This window comes from Bufo bufo, chromosome 11, assembly GCF_905171765.1.
Source record: "Bufo bufo chromosome 11, aBufBuf1.1, whole genome shotgun sequence".
In the NCBI taxonomy this organism is placed as follows: domain Eukaryota; kingdom Metazoa; phylum Chordata; class Amphibia; order Anura; family Bufonidae; genus Bufo; species Bufo bufo.
Genome location: NC_053399.1, coordinates 66,541,353 through 66,563,512, shown reverse-complemented (window position 1 = coordinate 66,563,512; position 22,160 = coordinate 66,541,353). Strand labels below are relative to the sequence as shown.

General features: G+C 43.1%; 1 protein-coding gene across 1 annotated transcript in view; it reads right to left on the bottom strand.

Annotated features, from left to right (window-relative positions):
* NPAS3 (neuronal PAS domain protein 3) overlaps positions 1–22,160 on the bottom strand; it is a 695,623-nt gene that overhangs the window by 247,744 nt on the left and 425,719 nt on the right. The gene's annotated exons all lie outside the window — the stretch shown is intronic.

Below are 22,160 nucleotides of genomic sequence, written 5' to 3'. Positions count from 1 at the left end.
ACCCACCTTTGATGGGTATTGGCCTGTCTTTAGGGGGTATGGGGTTTTTGCATACTGCGGCTGAGGTGTCAGGAAACCCTCTACCGCCCGAAATGGAATCCCCACACACTTTTATAGATTTACATTTGTTAGTTTTATGTCACATTTTTTATATTTGCCACATGGACTATATATCTTATTAACATAGACATGTAGAGGACAATTTTAAATGTATTATACTGAATATGTTCCACTGAATGGAGTTCACTTCCGGTTTCGGGTCTTGGGACAGGAAGTGAACCTCCCTACCATGTAGTCAAACCTATGCATGAGTTCTTAGTCTATAAATTACTGTAACCTTGTATGTACCCTTTGATGCTCCTGAGGAAGGGGTTTCTATTATCCCGAAACGCGTTGAGATATTTGAAATAAACAAGTTACTTCATAGTTTGGGAGTCCGTTTGGGTCATCTATTAAAAGGACGATGAAAGAACCACCAACTTACAGGCGATCTCGGCGGGAGAGAGTCTGTTGTCAAGTGTTATGTGTTATCTTGAACCACCCTCCCTGGTGATGTGAGTACTAAACAAGATTGGTTTTACATTCTTTAATTGAAAACTCTAGGAATCACTCTAGATTGGTTTTAAGGGTTATAACCTTTTGTCATTTTTTTTATATATATTTATACACTGCTCTAATTTATCCTACCCTCTGGATTTATGGCGCCACAATCCTAGTGTTCCCCTTTGATTTTTAGGGTTACATACTAAAGTTATATAGAGGTGCTCATCATCTTCTCCTCACTATCCTCTTGCTACTAGACTTGACAGCGGTGAATCAATGGATGTCGTATATCTGGACTTCTCCAAAGCATTTGACACTGTACCACATAAAAGGTTAGTATATAAATGAGAATGCTCGGACTGGGAGAAAACGTCTGTAAGTGGGTAAGTAACTGTCTCAATGATAGAAAACAAAGGGTGGTTATTAACAGTACACACTCAGATTGGGTCACTGTCACTAGTGGGGTACCTCAGGGGTCAGTATTGGGCCCTATTCTCTTCAATATATTTATTAATGATCTTGTAGAAGGCTTGCATAGTAAAGTATCAATTTTCGCAGCTGACACTAAACTGTGTAAAGTAATTAACACTGAAGAGGACATTATACTACTACAGAGGGATGTGGATAGATTGGAGGCTTGGACAGATAAGTGGCAGATGAGGTTTAACACTGACAAATGTAAGGTTATGCACATGGGAAGGAATAATGCAAGTCACCCGTACATACTAAATTATAAAACACTCGGTAACACTGACATGGAAAAGGATCTAGGAATTTTAATAAACAGCAAACTAAGCTGCAAATACCAATGTCAGGCAGCTGCTGCCAAGGCCAATAAGATAATGGGTTGCATCAAAAGGGGCATAGATGCCCATGATAAGAACATAGTCCTACCACTTTACAAATCACTAGTCAGACCACACATGGAGTACTGTGTATAGTTCTGGGCTCCTGTAAACAAGGCAGACATAGCATAGCTGGAGAGGGTCCAGAGAAGAGCAACTAAAGTTATAACTGGAATGGGGCAACTACAGTACCCTGAAAGATTATCAATATTAGGGTTATTCACTTTAGAAAAAAGACGACTGAGGGGAGATCTAATTAATATGTATAAATATATCAGGGGTCAGTACAGAGATCTATCCCATCATCTATTTATCCCCAGGACTGTGACTGTGATGAGGGGACATCCTCTGCGTCTGGAGGAAAGAAGGTTTGTACACAAACATAGAAAAGGATTCTTTACGGTAAGAGCAGTGAGACTATGGAACTCTCTGCCTGAGGAGGTGGTGATGGTGAGTACAATAAAGGAATTCAAGAGGGGCCTGGATGTATTTCTGGAGCGTAATAATATTACGGGCTATAGCTACTAGAGAGGGGTCGTTGATCCAGGGAGTTAGTCTGATTGCCTGATTGGAGTCGGGAAGGAATTTTTTATTCCCCTAAAGTCCGGAAAATTGGCTTCTACCTCACAAGTTTTTTTTTGCCTTCCTCTGGATCAACTTGCAGGATGACAGGCCGAACTGGATGGACAAATGTATTTTTTGGGCCTTATGTCATATGTTACTTTTTTACTGGATCTTGACCACTAGGCGCTCCACCAATTATTCTTCCTTTTTTTCTCATACTAAAGAGGTGAGGGTGCCTGGTTCATAGGAAAATGTCAGACATTTATGGAAACACCACTGCTGTAACATCATGGGGAGGATGTCTGGATGCATCTTGGACTCTCGGGTCGCTGCTGGGAACGATGTTTTCCGAATAGTACGCCAGTTTTACAGACTGGCAATAATACGCACAAAACCGAATAAAAAAAATCGATTTTAGAGGAAAAATTTATAGGAAACATTCTTTCCTGTATATTTACTTGTAAATAAAGTGCAAGTGCTGGCAAAAATTACAAGGTAGAGGGCCTCATTCACATTGTGGTACAATTGTTCATGTAGTGGGACTCCTACACTCATAAAGCCTAAGTGAAAGGGCTGCCAAAAATGACAAGGAACCGGCACTCCAATATACCCTTTATTACACATAAAGGAGGGCATCATACACACCCTTTAAAAATTATGATTGATGGCCTGCTGGTGACCCTCAAAAACATTTGGATCAAGGGCCTGCTGATCTGACCATCTAAAACATTATGGGTGAGGGCCTGCTGCCGCTTTGGTGACTCTAGTTAACCTGGGGCCGATCGCCATCCCCGTGACGGCGACGATCCATTCGGATGTCTGGCCTATCAACTTTCGATGTTATTGTCAGAGCAAACAATTGTAACTACGGGTAATGAGGAATCAGTGTTTGATTCAGGAGAGGGAGCCTGAGAAAGGCTACCACATCCAAGCAAGGCAGCATGCATGCAAATTACCTATTAGGTATAATTAGGTGAGGGCCTGCAGGAGAGCTGACCCAGTAAAAGATTTTAGGTGCGGGCCTGCAGGTGAGCTGACCCTGTCAAAAATTATATGCGAGCGCCTGCTGGTGAGCTGACCCTGTAAAAGTTTTTAGTTGCGGGCCTGCTGGTGAGCTGACCCTGTAAAAAATTATATACGAGAGCCTTCAGATGAGCTGACCCTGTAAAAGATTTGAGGTGCGGACCTGCAGGTGAGCTGACCCTCTAAAAAATAAAATGTGAGGGCCTTCTGGTGAGTTGACCCTGTGAAAGATTTGAGTTGCGGGCCTGCCGGTGAGCTGACCTGCAAAATATTTTATGTTCAGGCCTGCAGGTGAGCTGACCCAGTAGAAGATTGTAGGTGAAGGCCTGCTGGTAAGCTGACCCTCTAAAAAATTTAATGCAAGGGCCTTCAGGTGAGCTGACCCTGTAAAAGATTTGAGTTGCGGGCCTGCTGGTGAGCTGACCCTGTAAAAGATTTGAGGTGCGGGCCTGCTGGTGAGCTGACCCTGTAAAAGATTTGAGGTGCGGGCCTGCTGGTGAGATGACCAAGAAAAAGATTGTAGGTGAAGGCCTGCTGGTGAGCTGACCCTCTAAAAAATTATATGCCAGGCACTGCAGCTGAGCTGACCCTCCAAAAAATTATATGCGAGGGCCTGCAGCTGAGCTGAACTATATATATATATATATATATATATATATATATATAGAGAGAGAGAGAGAGAGAGATGTAGATATATATCTCCATATACAGTACAGACCAAAAGTTTGGACACACCTTCTCATTCAAAGAGTTTTCTTTATTTTCATGACTATGAAAATTGTAGATTCACACTGAAGGCATCAAAACTATGAATTAACACATGTGGAATTATATACATAACAAACAAGTGTGAAACAACTGAAAATATGTCAAATTCTAGGTTCTTCAAAGTAGCCACCTTTTGCTTTGATTACTGTTTGCACACTCTTGGCATTCTCTTGATGAGCTTCAAGAGGTAGTCCCCTGAAATGGTTTTCACTTCACAGGTGTGCCCTGTCAGGTTTAATAAGTGGGATTTCTTGCCTTATAAATGGGGTTGGGACAATCAGTGGCGTTGAGGAGAAGTCAGGTGGATACACAGCTGATAGTCCTACAGAATAGACTGTTAGAATTTGTATTATGGCAAGAAAAAAGCAGCTAAGTAAAGAAAAACGATTGGCCATCATTACTTTAAGAAATTAAGGTCAGTCAGTCAGTCAGCCGAAAAATTGGGAAAACTTTGAAAGTAAGGGCTATTTGACCATGAAGGAGAGTGATGGGGTGCTGCGCCAGATGACCTGGCCTCCACAGTCACCGGACCTGAACCCAATCGAGATGGTTTGGGGTGAGCTGGACCGCAGAGTGAAGGCAAAAGGGCCAACAAGTGCTAAGCATCTCTGGGAACTCCTTCAAGACTGTTGGAAGACCATTTCAGGTGACTACCTCTTGAAGCTCATCAAGAGAATGCCAAGAGTGTGCAAAGCAGTAATCAAAGCAAAAGGTGGCTACTTTGAAGAACCTAGAATATGACATATTTTCAGTTGTTTCACACTTGTTTGTTATGTATATAATTCCACATGTGTTAATTCATAGTTTTGATGCCTTCATAGTCATGAAAATAAAGAAAACTCTTTGAATGAGAAGGTGTGTCCAATCTTTTGGTCTGTACTGCATATATATATATATATATATATATATATAGAGAGAGAGAGAGAGAGATAGATCAGTAAATATATATCTCCATACACATAGATGATATATATAGATACATATGTACATAGAGATATAGTTAAGGATATCTACAAATATTTATATATATATAGCTTCAGAAAGGTTCCGTGACATGTGTCAATAAAGACAAATTTTTTCACCGTTTACAGAGGGTGTGCCGTGGATTTCTTCTTATATTTATGTACCTGGAATCAAGGGTTGGACGCTGGCACCCGGATTGCTGTATTGGAGGAGTGCTGCCCCACTTTGTAAGTATATATATATATATATATATATATATATATATAAATATATATATATATATATATATATATATATATATATACAGTTGCAAGAAAAAGTATGTGAACCCTTTGGAATGATATGGATTTCTGCACAAATTGGTCATAAACTACAAAAGTCTCTGGCATATGCTAACATCCCGTTAGCGAATCTACAATACGTAAAACACTAAACAAGAATAGATTTCATGGGAGGATACCACAGAGGAAGCCACTGCTGTCCAAAAAAACATTGCTGCACATTTACAGTTTGCACAAGAGCACTGGATGTTCCACAGCAGTACTGGCAAAATATTCTGTGGACAGATAAAACCAAAGTTGAGTTGTTTGGAAGAAACACACAACACTATGTGTGGAGAAAAAGAGGCACAGCACACCAACATCAAAACCTCATCCCAACTGTGAAGTATGGTGGTGGGGGCATCATGGTTTGGGGCTGCTATGCTGCGTTAGGCCTGGACGGATTGCTATCATCGAAGAAAAAATGAATTCCCAAGTTTATCAAGACATTTTGCAGGAGAACTTAAGGCCATCTGTCTACCAGCTGAAGCTCAACAGAAGATGGGTGTTGCAACAGGACAACGACCCAAAGCATAGAAGTAAATCAACAACAGAATGGCTTAAACAGAAGAAAATACGCCTTCTGGAGTGGCCCAGAGTCCTGACCTTAACCCGATTGAGATGCTGTGGCATGACCTCAAGAAAGCGATTCACACCAGACATCCCAAGATATTGCTGCCAAAGGAGGTTCAACCAGTTATTAAATCCAAGGGTTCACATATTTTTTCCATCTGCACTGTGAATGTTTACATGGTGTGTTCAATAAAAACATGGTAACATTTAATTCTTTGTGTGTTATTAGTTTAAGCAGACTGTGATTGTCTATTGTTGTGACTTAGATGAAGATCAAATCACAGTTTATGACCAATTTGTGAGGAAATCCATATAATTCCAAAGGGTTCACATACTTTTTCTTGCAACTGTATATATATATTCAATCATGGGCATGGACTTACTTGTGTGTGTGTGGTCTTGGGGCGTGGCTTTGGGGTCCGGTCGCCAGTTTCTCAATGCGCTTTCACAGGGCTCCCAGAACTGGTAAGGATCGCGCATGCGCGATCCCTCACATGAGCCGGCCGGCAGCCAGATCAGAGAGAGGGGGGCGGGCCACAGTCTCTAACGTTTCGTGTACAGAACCAGGCCACTCCCTAGGGTAGGTATAAGCCTGTACACGAAACGTCAGCACAGGAGCCTGGTGGATGACGTCGGGGGTCACATTAACGGCATAAGCCCTACAGGAACACCACATAATAAATGAAGACAGTAAATTACAAAAGTGTTTTTTATTAAGTTATAGGCCACATTACCATAAGTACATATAACTCGGACAACCACTTTAAACAGGACTCGCATTATTATTTTAAAGGGGTTGGCCACCTTTTTAGTCCACTTTTTTAAATTTACTTTTTAAGCTGAAACAGTCACTATGCGTATTTGGTATCACTGTAATCGTACTGATCCAGAGAATAAAGTTATCATGTTTTTTATGGCAGAAAATGAACTACTGCAAAATTTATAATGTAAAAACTCAGTGGCGGTCTTGCAGCCCCCCTCCCCCGAAAGAGTTAATGAAAGTTAATCAGTTATGTGTTCCCCAAAATGGTCCTATTAAAAACTGCAACTTGTACCACAAAAACAAGCCCTCATATAATTACATTGATTTTAAAAGATATAACTCTTGGTAGACAATGATGAATTATTTTTTTTAAAAAAGAAGCTTGGTCATTAAGGGATTAAGTAAAGTAGCAGTTGCAACAGTTGCTTCTCCTATAGCCATGCCACTGGTCCCTAGTCTAACTCCTATCGACACTGCAATTTTAGGAAAGGCAGTGAAAGGGAACTGATTGACAACTGTAGCAATGAGCATGATATCACTGGCCTAGGGTAATGTGCGAGAAAGCTAATGCCCTCATAGGAGCACCACAACCTTCTCAAATAGCTGATTGGTGGGGGTCAAAACCCCACAAATCAGATACTGATGTCCTATCCAGAGGATAGCACGGTGGCTTAGTGGTTTGCACTGGTGCCTTGCATCGCTGGGGTCCTAGGTTTGAATCCAACCAAGGACAACACCTGCATGTAGTTTGTATGTTCTCCCAGTGTTTGCGTGGGTTTCCTTCAGACATACTGATAGGGAACTTAGATTGTGAGCCCCATTGGGAACAGTTGGATGCTAATGTCTGTAAAGCACTGCGTAATATGGTAGTGCATAAAATAAATAAATAGGTCATCAGCTCCAATCCCAACTGTTAACCTTTTGATTACCATAGACTGTGACCACTACATGATCATAGGGGACTCCTCCTCTGGTTGGGTCCCAGCCATCAGCAGTCAGCCTTGGGGACCTAGAAAGAACTGCAGGGCTGTCGATTCAGTAATCCTGCTGCCCAAACCAAAGAGCCACAGCATAATTTATTAGATACAGCAGGGCTTGACAAATTTCCTTGGAATCTAGGAGCCAGCTAAAAAAGTTAGGAGCCAGGCGGAGCCGCGTCATAAAGCCCCCAGTAGGTGCCCCCATAGTGCTCCCCCCCACACTTTTCCATAGAGCCCCCCAATAATGCTGTATACCATGTTACATATACCGCCGCTCCGTCCCCGGACCCTATTGACTATAATGGGGACGGGGGTGGAGCTCCGGCACAGCACGGCAGTTCGCGGTGAGAGGCCGCCGGACTAAAAAGTTGGACATGCAGTACTTTTAGTCCGGCGGCCTTTCACCATGCACTGCCGTGCTGCGCCAGAGCTCTGCCCCCATTATAGTCAATGGGGACGGAGCGGTGGTCCGGCGAAACAGCGGAAGGACGGATCCGACAGGGTGAACAGCCTGCCGGATCCGTCCTGCCGCAAGTGTGAAAGTACCCTTAGTTATATAGCTACTGAATGAGACAGAAGGGATGCCTTTTAACATGTATATCTCCTTGAGAAGCCAATTTGATCCTAAAGGGTTAATTCAACCTGTAATCTAAACTGTGTGTCCTGTCACTTTTATCTCTCTGCTCCTGTCCCTTAATCTGATCACTGCTGCAACAAAAGCATCAGCCGACAGCCTCCGTGTAACCTGTTCTAGAGTCTGACTCACGGCTCTTTTAACTCAAAGAATCGAATGAGTCACTAACTAATCGGATCTTTAGATTCTTTAACCTGAGACTCATTCGGTTCTTTCTAGACTCCCTCCTGTACTTGTGTCAGTGACCCAGAGCTGCTAGTCCTTGCCTCAGCTCTGATTGGTTGGTGGGCGGGGAGGGGAGGGGCTGGCAGAAGCAGCTTCCACTCTAGGATCAGATTACACTCCTCCCGAGCCCCTCCCCTCCCTGCTGCCAGCGTCTCGCTCTCTGTGTGCTGTGACTCACTGATTGAGGAGCTGTTTAACACGGTGCTGCCTCCGGACAGAACGGCAGCTCCGCACCCATCGCCCGGGCACCTTTGAAAACGGGCTGACAAATACCCAAGCGCCAGGACTAAATTTCTGGTCGCCATGGCGACCTGGCGCCTGGGATTTGTCGAGCCCTGAGATACAGGACTAAGCTACAACATAAGTATAAAATAATTTTGAAAGGCAGTAATTCCTTATGGGATTCTAAAACAATGTAATACATTTAATAAAAATAAAAAATAAATTGAAAAAGAAAATACCTATCTTTCATCTATCTATACTTATTAGGTATCCCCATGACCAAAATAACCTGAACAACTGATTATTCAGTTTGAAATTTATACACCTGTATATGTATACAGCCATGTCAATGAAAAAACAAAAAAGTTATGGAGAGGCAATAGCTTGAAAATATTGCCCTGGCCAGTAAGAGGTTAAAATTGCTTTATCACATTGTTACACTGACAGTGATTTACCACCTCTCACCCTTAAAGGGAACCTGTCACCAGTTTTATGGTGTCCTAACTAAGGGCAACATAAATAAGTGACTGATTCTCTTAGCACAATGCTGGGTCACTTTCTTTAATTGACCAAGTCAATCTGCCAACATCTTGTATTGAAAAGCTCCAGCTGATAATGATGAGTCCTGAATATTCATGAGCTCCTGACTCTCCCCGCCCACCTGCTGCTGAATGACAGTTTGTTTCCATATGAATCAGCAGCAGGTGGGCAGGGGAGTGGCTATAGCTCTGAATTAAATATACGCTGGACTCAATGACATCACGCTGGACTCCAATCAGCTCATTAGCATGCGGCATCTTTGTGTGTATATTATGAGGTAACCATCTGTCACACCAGTAAGTGAATACATCTAAGGCACTTTTTAGTAGTTAATGATTGTATATAATTAGTTAGATTATAATCAAATATCCACATGACAGGTTCCCTTTAAGGCCTCATGTGCACAACCATATTTTTGGTGTGTGTCCGATCCTCATTTTTTGCGGTTCAGATACGGACCCTTTCATTTTTATGGGTCCACAAAATGTGCTGTCCACTTTTTTGTGGACCACATCCGTGCGGCCAGATTCCTATTCTTGCCCATTCTGCGGAAAAGAATAGGCTTTTATACAGAGGATCCCGTGAAAATTGGGGGATGCACATGGACCACGTCCGTATTTTGCGGATCTGCAGGGCCCAAAACTGGTACAGTTGTGTGCTGGAGGCACTTGCTCATGAACGTTTTCTCGTTCATCGGCTGATTGGCTACTCAATTTTACAGGCCAGTTATCGGGAACTAGTGTTTGTATGCCCGATAATTGTCCAAAAATCATGCAGTCTAATCGGGCCATAACATCCACCTCTAATTCTGTGTATACTGGGATCTACCAACAACTGTATTCATGTGAATTATCAGTGAGCAGAACGCATTTGTCTAAGGAAAGTCTATATGAAGATTAACTCTCAATCTTTATAACATCCCATCAGTCTGAAGTATGTAAACTATGACAGTCTATTTAATTGATTGACTTGTTGATAGTGTTCCTGAAAAGTAAACTTAGCTGTGTAGCATGCAGCAGTGTAGTAACTGAAATTCTTAGTGCTTATACATTTAGTTCAACCTGATTTGAGATTGTACAGATGGTTCCCAGACCTTATTTCTTCTCTCCCCATGCTCTGTTTTGCACTCACATTAATCTGTTTCTCATTGATTTTTCTGATCGCTGAAACTTTGAGCCACAACCGGATTCTTTAAGAGAGAAATAGCATCTTCTTGCTGGTTTGCACTTTAATCAGAGAAATGACTTTCCTTTATACCGATTGCTTGGTATACAAACTTTGGTGGCCAGTGGTACAAAGCAGACATACACTTATATACACTCACCTAAAGAATTATTAGGAACACCATACTAATACGGTGTTGGACCCCCTTTTGCCTTCAGAACTGCCTTAATTCTACGTGGCATTGATTCCACAAGGTGCTGATAGCATTCTTTAGAAATGTTGGCCCATATTGATAGGATAGCATCTTGTAGTTGATGGAGATTCGAGGGATGCACATCCAGGGCACGAAGCTCCCGTTCCACCACATCCCAAAGATGCTCTATTGGGTTGAGATCTGGTGACTGTGGGGGCCATTTTAGTACAGTGAACTCATTGTCATGTTCAAGAAACCAATTTGAAATGATTCGAGCTTTGTGACATGGTGCATTATCCTGCTGGAAGTAGCCATCAGAGGATGGATACATGTTCTCATTCTGTTTACGCCAAATTCGGACTCTACCATTTGAATGTCTCAACAGAAATCGAGACTCATCAGACCAGGCAAAATTTTTCCAGTCTTCAACAGTCCAATTTTGGTGAGCTTGTGCAAATTGTAGCCTCTTTTTCCTATTTGTAGTGGAGATGAGTGGTACCCGGTGGGGTCTTCTGCTGTTGTAGCCCATCCGCCTCAAGGTTGTGCGTGTTGTGGCTTCACAAATGCTTTGCTGCATACCTCGGTTGTAACGAGTGGTTATTTCAGTCAACGTTGCTCTTCTATCAGCTTGAATCAGTCGGCCCATTCTCCTCTGACCTCTAGCATCCACAAGGCATTTTTGCCCACAGGACTGCCGCATACTGGATGTTTTTCCCTTTTCACACCATTCTTTGTAAACCCTAGAAATGGTTGTGCGTGAAAATCCCAGTAACTGAGCAGATTGTGAAATACTCAGACCGGCCCGTCTGGCACCAACAACCATGCCACGCTCAAAATTGCTTACATCACCTTTCTTTCCCATTCTGACATTCAGTTTGGAGTTCAGGAGATTGTCTTGACCAGGACCACAACCCTAAATGCATGGAAGCAACTGCCATGTGATTGGTTGACTAGATAATTGCATTAATGAGAAATAGAACAGGTGTTCCTAATAATTCTTTAGGTCAGTGTATATACATATAATATGTATGTGTGTGTGTGTGTATCTTATAAACATGCCATTTTATATAGGTGTGGTAGCTTATATTAATATAATAAAATTTAAAATCTTGCTGCTGTGGCCACAGTAAAATAATGCCCTAAACTTGTCCTAAACTATTTTGTGTACACGGTCATATGACTGGATCATCAGGTAACTACTGTACACACTGTAGTCACCAGGGTTGCCAACTGTCCAGAAATATCTGGACAGCCCGTAAAAATAGGCAGCCGCTGCCTTTTCAAACAGCTGATTGGTGGGGGTCCCGGGTGTCAGACCCCGCCGATCAGAAGCTGATGATCTATTCAGAGGATAGATCATCAGTTTAAACAAAGTGCACTTTGTTGTTGATGGTAATGACCACACCTCTAGTCAGGTGCAGCATAGTGGTCATTACTATTTAAGTCTGGCTACTCCCTTCATTCCTTGCGGTGTATAGCTTCATTTGCAAGTGGAAGAGCTGGTGTGTGTTCCTGCTCTTTCTCTACTTTAGGAGTTAAGTGTCTTATTCCTTTGTATTTGTTTTGTGTTATCTGGTCTGAGTCAAGACCCCTGTTCCTTCTGCTTAAGGAATGGGTCGTCTTTGGGCCCTATCATTACCTAAGGGCATTACAGGGAATGTCAGGCTTTAGGTTCCAGTGAATGAACGGTCCTACCACTGAGGTCCGTTCATTCCGTTAGCAGTCAGGGCTAGGTGTTTCCTCCCACACCTTGTCGTGACACATATGTGCGGCACAGCTATCCAGCAGGCCGTTCTGGAATAGAATGCTGGAAATCAGCCAGACAAAAAGCATTGCATGCAGTGTTTTATGTCCAGCTGAATCCCAACATATTTGCCGGGGAGCTGCTGGATCTTCTCAAAATCCCATTACAGTCTATGTGGTCCAGCAGGCAGATTTTTCTCTGCCGGAAAACCCTGCAGGAGAACTGTGCCACAGATGTGAAACTAAGTTGTCCAGAAAAAAGAGGAATTCTGGTAGTCATTGCGGTCAAGGGATTATATCTTCTGTCATGTGACCACCAGACATGACGTCACTAAGAGTAACATCTCACCACTAACTACACTGATGTCATCTTCTTAGCTGTAACAATGTTGTGCCGTATACAACAGACATAGCTGCAGCCAATAAGACCTCCATAGGTATGCAGCACATGACTGCTGAGGCCAGTGATTGGTTTCAGTGGTCATGTGGAGTATATGGGCATATCATTGCAGCAGTCGAATAAACAACGCCCGGTGGGGATAGAAACTGCAGCGCTGGAAGCAGCAAGGAATGATGTAGGTGAGTGTACATTTTTTTTATTGTTTTATCCGTTTTTTTATATGTCTGTTAACCACTTTTAAAGTGGTCTTATAAAAAAGAAATGTATCGGGATGTATTGTAGCATACGCTCCTGCTATAGTGAAATCACTCATTCCATCTAATTTGAGTTAGAGGAATGTCCATGCATGGTTTATATAAGCTATCCATATGTGTTCTGCCAGCTAAAATCCCAATGGAAATGGCCCTCTCTTTGCCCTCACTGTTCAGTTGTGGACTTTGATAATTACATAATCTCTCAACTCATGTCTGACCTTTTGTGTCCAATCCAATAGAGCAGGATACCTGCCTTGTGACCTTTATAGAAAGAATGTCAGCAGCCCCTCATACCTCCTCTAGCTATGCAGCTGTCACCACTAGCCCTCCTACACCACCAGTAGCATTTAAACCCTTTACATACAAAGGGATGAGCAGAATATCAAGCAATTTGACCACGTGTGAGGCCAAATCATGTTACATGCACCGGTCTCCCTGTGGAGGCATGTTCCAGACATATCACAGAGTTATGATGTTGTCCCTTATGTCTCAGTATCCAGACTTTGTCGCAGCCATGCCTCTCCTGTGTGTCAGCTATTGGAGGAATGCTCTTTGACAGCTCTTCACTTTACCTGTACTCACAAACATATTTATCTGTCACATTATCACCTTGCATGGACAGACACAATGAGCCACAGGTCTTCTTTACCTTAGCCTCATAGTGTCTGGTACACATGCTGTGGCAATGACAGCCTCTTTACATCATTGTTGGAGAATACAATGAAAAACTCGACGAAGAGCATCAAACGGTGGAGAAAACCTAGCCAGAGCAGAAGAGACAAGTGATTAGCGCGATGGAAGAAGGGAAATTGCTGGAGATCCTATCAGCGAGGCCGTGTGGTGTGCTGCGCTGCCATTAGCCTTCAAGGTGCTTTTGAGATTCCAGAGAGATGTATGGGCCACTTAACCTGCATCAAACCCAAGACAAAGAGTACTCAGCTCCTCCGCTGGAGGATGTGTCAAGAGCAGCTCGCAGAGCAGACAAATGCCTCTCTGGTCCACTAAGTACTGCGTCTGTGTGATCCGTATCTCCTCATTCAGCCTGATACTGAGCTACACTTGGAACCCTTTACCTGCTGCTCTTCATTGCAGAGGAAGTGCAGGCTCATTACATTTCATCATATTAAACATTATTTTTTTTATACAAATGAAAGCAAAATAGTGATTTTGTTTTAAATTTGCTATCCTGTATGTCTGCAACACAAAGCTGATTGAACTGGATCACAACTGAGACTCCCATAACGTTATTGCTGTGGTGGTATGGTGGTACTGAGTATTGGTAGAAATAATGTATCAAGTAACCCTCTTAATCCAGAAGTATGTCAGTAGATAACATGGGCATCACTGTAGGGGGTTCAGAGGTTGGAGTCCCTAGGGCCTTAACAGGGCACAGTAGCCACTCCGCCCTATAAGGGATAGCATCTCTGTGCTGTGACATCACTGTATTCATTATCCTGGTATTATGATACTGTGTTTAGTATGTTTTGTGACAGTAGCACTTAGGCTACTTTCACACTGGCGTTTTGACTTTCTGTTTCTGAGATCCGTTCAGGGCTCTCACAAGCGGTCCAAAACGGAACAGTTTTGCCCTAATGCATTCTGAATGGAAAAGGATCCGCTCAGAATGCATCAGTTTGCCTCCGATCAGTCACCATTCCGCTCTGGAGGAGGACATCAAAACACTGCCTGCAGCGTTTTGCTATCTGCCTGACGAAGCGTAGCCAAACGGATCCTGGCACACAATATAAGTCAATGGGGACGGATCCATTTTCTGGACACAAAAAAATCTGGCACAATAGAAAACGGATCCGTCCCCCATTGACTTTCAATGGTGTTCAAGACGAAGTATGCATGCGGTTGTATTATTGTAACGGAAGCGTTTTTGCAGATCCATGATCACGCTAGTATGAAAGTAGCCTTAGCCGTTAGCTGCAAGGTTGTTTCAGGTATCAAACTTTCGATACCCAATCGATACTTTTAGCCCGATATCGATACAAATTGGGATTTGTCTTTTAGCGATACTAGGCTGTGTTACTGCACAGCCCAGTATCAGAGAATATGGATCGCGCTGCTCTCAGCGTGCTCCATGTTCACTGAGCAGCACAGGGAAGAAGGAAGCAGTCTCTCCCTCCCCCTGTGCTGCTACTGCCGCCGCTGCCTCCGATGAGAGCGTGGAGGAGGGGAGGGGCTGTGGCCACTGCGCCACCAATGATAGCTAACGTTGAATACATTACAAATGCAGGCAATGGCAGAAACACATTGCCAGCACCCTGCCTCTGACAGGGCGCTGCGATCCGTGGCAATAAACCCCTCAGATGCCGCACCTGAGGGGTTAACTGCCGCTGATCGCAGCTCCCCCCCGTCCCCAGTATTAAAAACATTGGTGGCGCAGTGCCCCTCCCTCACCCCACAGCATTAAAAATATTGGTGGCGCAGTGCGCCCTCCCCCCCCTCCCCAGTATTAAAATCATTGGTGGCAGTGGCCACAGAGTCCCATCACCTCCTCTCATTGGTGGCAGTGGCAGCTTCTGATCGGAGCCCCAGCTGTGTAATTGCGGGTCTCCGATCGGTTACCATGGCAGCCAGGACGCTACTGAAGCCCTGGCTGCCATGGTAAGCTCCCTGCTGCTGTGTGTACTATGCACAGGGCAGCAGGGAGAGTGCAAGATCCTATTCACCCTAATAGAGCTCTATTAGGGCGAATAGACAAGGGATTAAATGATCCCAGGTTCTAGCCCCTAAGGGGGGAAATAGTTATTAAATAAAAAAGTTAAAAAAAATACACCAAAATATTAAGTATAAATCACCCCCTTTCCCAATTTTACATATAAAATATATAAACAATAAATAAATAAAATATTACATATCGCCACGTCCGAAAAGTCCAAACTTTTAAAATATTAAAACATATCTACTATGCCATAAACGCCGTAAAAAAAAAAGAAAGAAAAGAAAAACTGTGACGCACCCGCATCTTATCCGGGCCAAAAACATGACGCCCGTGTGAAAGAGGCCTTAGTCAAAATCCTTCTCTATAACTTCAGAATTTCTGTATTGTGACATCACTGCTTGCATCAGCACTTACACTTTGCTGTGGGATCAGCTCGAATAGTCCTATGCTCTGAAGTCATTGTTTTATGCGCCGTATGTCACTGTTTATTATGTCTGTACATTTCTTTGTTTATTATGTTTGTGGTAGGATATAATTACAGCAACACAGGTAGGGACATAACTAGACAAGGCTGGCCCCCACTGTAAACCTTTGAATGGGCCTCCCTCCCTTAAGTATTAAAGGGGTTTTCCCATCTTCTTTTGACCCCAGATGGCTTGGCTTTCATAAACTCCTAAGTGGGCCAGCACTTGGCTGTTCCTGTAGCCCCCATTGCAGTGAATATGAGCAACGTAATCAGCATAGCAGAAGAAGCTACGCTGCTTCCGTGACTTCTAAGTCACAGAAACAGCAGAGTTTCGGTCCGCACGGCAGTTTCCGTAAGCTCTACCACCTGGCTTTCTGTGCTTAGTCCCATTTCACTGTGGAAGCAACCCCTTTAGCATTATTTTTTTCAAATGATGTATTTTATTAAGTTTTCTCTTTTCACACAAGAAATACAAATGACAAGGAATCACATAAGTAAAAGTTTGAGCAGGCACAGCTGGTGCCTGAGAGAAACAGTAACAAATAAAAAGTATGTAAACAGTACAATAGAGAGGACATAGTAAGCTGAAAACAAGCAAAAGGTCTATTTGGGCAGGGTTGCCAACAGTCTGTAAAAATAGGCAACTTGTTCCCGTGTCCGTGAAAAAAAAATAGACGTGTCCGTGATTTCTTTAAAGATGAATATTTCGGTTGTAATTATCATCATTTTACAGCTCATAGTAAATGCTGGTAATGAGTTCTTATCAATATATTGAGCTATAGACATGCATTACTTATCACAAACTTACCTGTCCGGGCTCCAGTGCTGCGGTCTATGGCTTCGCCGGGTGAGACGCACTGCCTGGCCATGCCCCCAGTGATGTGCTGCATGGTCACGCCCACCATTGAAGAGACAGCGTCCTTAGCAACAGAATGCAATGAATTCTTGTGTGCTAGTGTTCTGACTAATGGAGAACCAAGTCATGACCTATCAGGTTCTGATCCTGGGACTCGGTGCTCTATTTAAACCCTTTCGTGGCCTTATACAAGTGCCAGTAATTCCCTAGCTATGCTCCCGGTTCCAGTTCTGTCTGTGCATCAGGATTGCTTATATTATTGACCTCGGCTTGCTTTTGACCACGCTCTGCCTCGTGTTTTTGGCACTGTGTCTCCTGTCTGGTTCTAATCTTGGCTATTTGACTACCCTCTGTCTCTCAATTTGGTACGGTATCATCCTCCTGGTTCCGACCCATTCCTGTACGACTCTGCTTTTGTGTGGGTTTGTTTCTGTGTTTCGTCTGTCTAACACCTTAGTAGCGTAGGGAACGTCAACCAATTGCGGACTTGCCACCTAAGGCTTGCACTACAAGTAGGCAGGGAAAGCGGGTGGGATTCAAGTTAGGGCTCACTGTCCATGTCTTTCCTACCTTTATTTTGACCAAATTCATAACACAAATGTCATAATACAATCAATATGGGTTTCCAATATGTCTGTAGAAAATGTTGTCTGTCCATGACTTTGAGATAAGTTGTCCAGAAAAAATAAAAAATCTGATTATCAACCCTGCATGTGGGTCATTCAAAAAAACAACCAAGAGCACAGTATAATCATCCTGTAACAAAAAAAGAGGAGGTTGGGGTGAAAGAGTTGAAAGTACTCATAAGCAGAGTAAAGCAGTCAAACTATGGCATGCCCTGCCCCAGGAGGTTGTAATAGCAGGTACTATGAAAGGGTAGATAATCATGTACAGAAAATAAAATTTAGCAGGTTAGAAAAATAGAACATTTCAATAACAAGTTATAATAACCAAAAATATTATATGATAACAATGGGCTTCTGTATTTTCTGCTTTAGGGTACTTCCAAACTAGCGTTGTTAGAATCCAGCAGGCAGTTCCGGCAATGGAACTGCTGCCACTTCCGGCATTCCGTATACAAACAGAAAGCTTTTTTTCCCATATCCGTATCCGGTATCATCCGGAATAACGGATCTAGCATTTAAAAATCTTTCAAAGATCAAAATAGAAACCCGCTCCGCCTATATCCCAGCGCATGCGCAGACCGGCAAACCAGATCAGAGGATGCGGCAATTTCTGGAATACTTGGTAAAGGATCCGGCATTAATATATCTCTATGGAAATTAATGCCGGATCCAACATGTGCCATATTGTTATGGGATTTTGGCTGGAAAAAATACTGCAGCATGCTGCAGTATTTTGTCTGGTCAAATCCCATACAATGGACGGAACTGAAGTGTAGCTGGCCAGCTAAGACCTGTCCTAGGTTGATAGTATAGCTTATATGTCTATACAGCTAGACCTATTTTAGTGTATATCTAAAAAATTATTAAAGTTTTATCTTATTCACAACGTTTCTTCTAGACGTGACCTGCCAATAGCCTTAATACTTTTCCTATGTTTATGTGTTAAAGACAAAGCAGAGTTATTTACTGTGAAATCATGCTTTGGATGTCATATAACTGTTATATTTTGTGTTCACAGAAGCAGAAAAAGATAATATGCCTTTAAGATTCATTTTGTAATGTAAAGTAAGCTCACAGACACAGCAGAAACAAAAGAAAGCATAGTGTCAATCTGTTGTTGCTGGGCAGAAGTCTAGACCAATTACAGCCAGCTTCTCACACAGCAAGAGTTTTCACCAATCACAGCCAGCGTCACACACAGCCTGTGTGGGAAATTCCCCTAGCTGGAATCATTACTAACCAGACAGAGGAGCTGAACAGACACACAGTTCCAGTCAAAGTCCAGTTTTATGGGAACAATAGGCCAAAATAGGTATTTAGAACAGTTATATAATGTTTATATTGTTAGTATAGTGATTAGAACTGTATACTGAACCGGTTATGTGTGTTTACTTACAGTTCCATCAAATTGCAAGCATACAAACCAGATTCCATACAAATTGCATACAAACTGCGAACTGCTCATACCAGATCATAAGCAATTGCATACTGCAAACCAAGTTGAGCAAGCAGAACTATTAGTTAGACCTCAGATATATCTCTCAGAGAGATCATAAAGTGCTTAAATAACTTAAACTGACAGTACAGATACTGAAGAGGGAAATATATCCACCATTTTATGTTGAATGACAAGCTTGAACAGTTGAACCACCATCTTATGCATACCGCCATTTTTTTTATATCTTTTCAACACGTGTTTTGTACATGGACTATCGGCTGCGGAGGCGGCAGTGTTATATATGAAGAAAAGTTGAAGTTAATAAAGAAGTTATTTGAAGCATTTGGTGTGCTCTTTAAACCTACTGTTTCCATAGAACGGCGCTAGAGGTATTACAGACAATCTGGTTAGACTAAAAGTCAGAGATATCAAAATTCTTCTAATGCCACAGCGCAAAAGGCACTTCATAGGGCAGCGCCTGCCACAGGAAGACATCCTGATGCATACTGAACGGATTGCTTTCCATTCAGAATGCATTAGGACAAAACTGATGCGTTATTTTCCCGGTATTGAGACCCTTTACCGGATTTCAATACCAGAAAAGATTAACGCTAGTGTGAAAGTACCCCTAGGAAAAAATTGCAAAAGTATATTAATAAATAATATACACTGCTTACATACAAAAAATATCTCTATGCACCAGGTGTGTATGTGCAGAGATATGCGTCACACCTCTAATTAACTTATTTACACTTGTGGACTGAGTATATAAAATGTAACTTATTAATAAATCGCTAAAAGCATAGGTGGTTGCAGTGGGACGAAACATAAACATACTGTAACGGTCACGTACACACACACACAGGGGGGAGGATAGTGACCACTGCACTCCACCCTCACCCCTGGCCCTGCCTACTTGCCTCACGAGTCCTGATGACAGGGGACAACTGGACGGCAGTCCCTAACTTAGGATACGTGCGGGAAGGACAGACAAGACAAATAACGGATAGTGAACGGACCGGGTCAAAACCAAGAGGACAACGTAGTACAGAGGGATAAGCAAAGAAAGGTCAGGAGAAGCCGGGGTCATAAATACCAGGAGAGTCGAGAAGTACCAAAGGAGTCCGCAAAGAATAGTCAGGTGGGAGCCGAGGTCACAATACCAGGACGGATGCGCAGTACAGGAGGAGCAGGCAAAGGATCGTCAGGGAACAGGATCAGGTAAGTACACATGTATCCAACAACTGCCAGGAACCTAAATTAACAGGCAACCTGTGGCCAGCAGGCTGCCTGTATTTATAGTGGGGAGTGAGGGTCATGTGACATGGCCAGCGTCACATGACCGACAGACCAACCAGTCGAGCACCGAGTGATCAGCTCGGCGCTCAAGGCAGACCTAGGAGCAGGGAGCCTCCCAGCTAGCAAACACAGATCCTCGCTCCTGAAGCTAAGCAGCAGGTCTGCGGCTGATGGGAGACCGAGTGCGCCTTCGGCACCCCATTACACATACATACATATATGCACATATATTGCCACCATCTGGGGCCGCGGTAGGATAGTTATGGGTTGATCTTACCCCGTCCTGTAGACACACGACCAGCAGACAGTGGGTGGCGTCAGTGCCCTGGTATAATAAACGGACACTGGTGACCAGTGCTTCTGTGGGTATGGCAGTCTGGACACTCCTATAGTGCCCTAGTCTAGAGCCCTCCCTGTATGTATGGTTAGGGGCTATCCTCATTGACCTGCCTCAACGACACAGAGCACCCGCCCCGACAGGGGAGACCCCATACGGAACCTGTCCCTATAATGGGGCCTAGTCCCTGTAAAGCCCTTACTGTATAGCCCTACATGCCATGTTTCATTCCATAGAGTTGGAACTCATCAGGGGCTTATTGAAGTCAAAGGGTTTTACTTCAGGATAAGTATTCCTTCCTTGTAGTTTGGAGGGTGTACGGACGGTCAGTGGTACTCGTCCCAACAGGGAATGGGAAAGTGTCCCCCAAAAATACCCTCGCCTTACCGCAAGATGCAAGGAGTGCGAGATCAGGAGTGTCGGGGCGGGTGCTCTGTGTCGTTGAGGCAGGTCAATGAGGATAGCCCCTAACCATCCATACAGGGAGGGCTCTTGACTAGGGCACTATATGAGTGTCCAGACTGCCATACCCACAGTATGTATGTTTTTGTTTCGTCCCACTGCAACCACCTATGCTTTTAGCGATTTATTAGTAAAAGTTACATTTTATATACTCAGTCCACAAGTGGAAATAAAATATACACTGCTGCACAAAATTTTGATGTTCATTTGCCCCAGATCTCACCCTTTGCATTGCCAAGGGTGAAATCTGCACTTAAAATCTTCACAAATAATTGACATGCTACGGATTTCAAAATCCACAACGCAGGTCAATTTCCACACTGAAAATGCAAATCTTATCTATTTAGCTGGTACATGTGGATTTTCCACATGAAAATCATGTAAAACACACTGTTCATGTTGCCTTGTATTTCCACTAAAGCACAAGAGACCAGTAAATGCTGACCATGGCTTTGTGGTACTATATTGCACATCCTTTCTATATATTTCATATGATCCAGGGGTATAACTACCATAGTTGCAGACAATGTGACTGCTATGGGGCCCAGGGCAAGAGGGGGCCCAGTCTTAGTTGGGATTATCTCCTACTGGAGGTGAAAACTTGGTCAGGACTCTACCCTCTAAAAGAACAACTTTGAACAAATGAAGCAGTGGAAAAATAGCCCAAGGGCATTGAAAACGGTTTAGACAGAAACCCTTCTGTCCTGTGTGATCCTTTCTCTGGGGCCCTTACTTCTCTATGTACGTCACTGATGGGATCTAAGCTATAGAATACAGTGCATTTGGATAAATTTGCAAACGTTTTTAAAATTCTGTTTTTACTTTCTCATTATGGGGTATTCAGTGCAGAATGATGGGGAAAGATTTGAACTTTTTAATTTTGGCACAAGGCTGCAACATGACAAAATGTGAAAAACGTGAAAGTGTCTGAAGACTTTTTGAATACATGAATAATAATCCACAGGCCCCTGAGGGGTACTTCTATAAATATGTTTGTGACCTGCTGATCGTAGGAGTCAACGTGGTAGGAGAATCATGGGTACAAGTCTCTGAGCTTTCACTGGGGATCCAGAGGCCTCAGTTTAATCCAAGAGAGGAGTCTGGCAGAAGGTTCTGTGGTAAGACACAACTCATAATGCCAAAAGGAATTGTAGCATTGACTTCTTGTGTTTCCTGGATTTCCTATCTGAATATACTGTACATATATTTTTTTCCTAAAAGATCATGGAGCACTTTTAATGCATATTCTGATCTACCACATCAAAAGAGACATTTTTATAATGCTAGT